This window comes from Mustela nigripes, chromosome 8, assembly GCF_022355385.1.
Source record: "Mustela nigripes isolate SB6536 chromosome 8, MUSNIG.SB6536, whole genome shotgun sequence".
Lineage (NCBI taxonomy): Eukaryota > Metazoa > Chordata > Mammalia > Carnivora > Mustelidae > Mustela > Mustela nigripes.
The window spans coordinates 87094018-87097186 of NC_081564.1; positions in this window are offsets into that span (position 1 = coordinate 87094018).

The window sequence follows — 3169 nt, forward strand, 5'->3', positions numbered from 1 at the left end:
GCTAACTGAAGCAGTAAATGAGGTTACAGGTTTATTTAATTACAAAGATTTCTAAAAATTTAAATAAAACCAAACTTCATATATATAAACTTAAAATCAGGAAATCATTTTTAATACAAGTCTACAATATACAATTATACAATATACAATAAACAATACAATACAATTTACAATACAATTATAAAATATACAATGTCCTTACTATGGAACACTAAATATCCTAAAATGTAGCATAGATAGATGATAGATAGATTGATAGGGACAGACAGATACGGACGAATAGGTGGATGGTGGGTGGATGGGTAGATGGGTAGATGTATGTATAGACAGAGACTCGATGTATACTGAGGATGGCTTTAACTTCCATACAAAATACTTCAAATATATCCTTACAGATCCCTTAGTCTCTTAATATTTTGCCAACAGTGGCTTCACAACAGTTGTTCTAAGTATTCTTGGTCCTTTCACTGCCTTTACCTCCCTCTCTACCCATTCACCTGAAAGTTTACCATTCTCATGAACATTTTTCATGTCTTAAATATATTTTCTATAAATGTGCATTTCCATAAAATATGTGGGAGTTGTTTTGGAAAGTGGTAAGCCTTATACAAATTGTATCCTACTATAATATTATGTTTTTGAGATTTACCCACATGCATGCATGTACTTCTGGCTCATTCACTTAAACTAATGTTTTCTAAGTACTTCACAACTTTAAAATTCATTTTCTTGTTGATGAACATAACAGGATTTTTCCAATTTCATGCTATCACAAAAAAATAGTGTTAAAACACAATATATCTCTTCTTGTACACATGTGCACAAATCTCCCACTGATAAACACTTAGAAATAAAATTGCCAGATTGTTGAGTACACCAATTTTCACCTTATTGGAGAATACAAATTTTTTCCCAAAGTACTGTACCAATTTTTACCCCCACCAGCAAGACAAATGTGTTTCTAGGATCCACATTCTGACCAAAACTTGGAATTGTCAGGTCTTTACATTTTTTTACAGCTGAAGAGTGGGAAATGGTACCTCAGGTTTTAATTTTAACTCCTCTGGTGACTAGTGAGGTGGACTGTTGTTCATAAGTTTAGTGCCCATCCGTCCTGCCTGCCCTGAGACTTGTCTGTTAATATCCTATGTCATTTCCTAGTGAGTTTTGAGTCTTCCACTTATTGCTTTCAAGAAATTTTCATACATTCCGGATATTAATCATGCAACAGTTATATGTTTTACAAGCATCTCTCAGTCCATGGTTTGTCTTTTCACTTGTTTTTGAATGGAAGTTTTCTTTACGTGTAGTCAATCTGATGTACATTTTCTTACATGGTTTGTGATGTTTTTGTCTTTTTATTTAAAACCCCACCCTATGCTGCAGTTAGATATTCTCGGATATTTTCATTTCAAATTTGAAATTTTATGTCTTTAGTCTACCTAGAATGTATTTTTGTGTATGGTGTGAAGTATGGAGTCTAATTTTATTTTATTTTTTTTTTACTTAAATTTGATTTAATTAACATAAATACTGTATTATTAGTTTCAGAGGTAGAATTTAGTGATTCATCAATTACATGTAACACCCAGTGCTCATTACATCCAGGGCCTCCTTAATGCCCATCACCCAAGTACCCCATGCCCCCCACCCACCCTCCTCCAGCAACCCTATTTGTTTCCTATAGTTGAGTCTCTTATGGTTTGCCTCCCTCTCATTTTTATCCTATTTTATTTTTCCTTCCCTTTCCCCATGTTCATCTGTTTTGATTCTTAAATTCCACACATGACTGAAATCATGGTATCTGTCCTTCTTTGATTTATTTGGCTTAACCTAATACCCTCTAGTTCCATCCACATTACTGCAAATGGCAATATTTCACTCTTTAAAAAAAAAAAAAAAAGATTTTAGGGGCGCCTTGGTGGCTCAGTGGGTTAACGCCTCTGCCTTCGGCTCAGGTCATGATCTCAGGGTTCTGGGATGAAGTCCCGCATCGGGCTCTCTGCTCAGCAGGGAGTCTGCTTCCTCCTCTCTCTCTGCCTGCCTCTCTGCCTACCTGTGATCTCTCTCTGTCAAATAAATAAAATCTTTATTAAAAAAAAGATTTTATTTGTTTTTTTGACAGAGAGAGATCACAGGTAGGCAGAGAGAGAGGGAAGCAGACTCCCTGCTGAGCAGAGAGCCTGATGCGGGACACGATCCCAGGACCCTGAGATCATGACCTGAGCCGAAGGCAGAGGCTTAACCCACTGAGCCACCCAGGTGCCCAATATTTCACTCTTTTTGATTCCTGAAAAATATTCCTTTGTATATATGGAATTTACCTATTCATCAGTTGTTGGGCATCTGGGCTTTTTCCATAGTTTGGCTGTTGTGGACATTGCTGCTATAAACACTGGAGTGCATGTGTCCCTTCAAATCACTATTTTTGTGTCCTTTGGATCAATACTTAGTACAATTGCTGGGTCATGGGGTAGTTCTAGTTTTAACTTTTTGAGGAACCTCTGTATTGTTTTCCAGAGTGGCTGTATCATTTTGCATTCCCACCAAGAGTGTAGGAGGGCTCCCCTTTCTCTGCATCCTCACCGACATCTGTTGTTTCCTGGGTTGTTGTTTCAGCCATTCGGAATGGTGTCAGGTGGTATTTCACTGTAGTTTCAGGTGTATTTCATTGTCATTTTGATTTGTATTTCACTGATACCAAGTGAGGTTGAGTCTTTTTTCATGTGTCTGTTGGCCACCTGTATGTCTTCTTTGGAGAAATGTCTGTTCATGTCTTCTGCCCATTTCTTGACTGGATTTTTTAGTTGCTGGGTGTTGACTTTGAGAAGTTCTTTATAAATTTTGGATATTAGTCCTTTATCTGATAAGACATTTGCAAATATATTCACCCATTCTGTAGGTTGTCTTTTGGTTTTGTCAACTATTTCTTTTGCTGTGCAAAAGCTTTTTTTCCTGATGAAGTCCCAATAGTTTATTTTTACTTTTGCTTCCTTTGTCTCAGAAGACATGTCTAGCAAAAAGTTGCCTCAGCCAAGGTCAAAAGGGGTTGCTGCCTATGTTCTCCGTTAGGATTTTGATAGATTCCTGTCTCACATTAAGGTATTTCATCCATTTTGAATTTATTTTTGTGTATGATGTAAGAAAATGGTCCAGTTTCAAGCCCCAC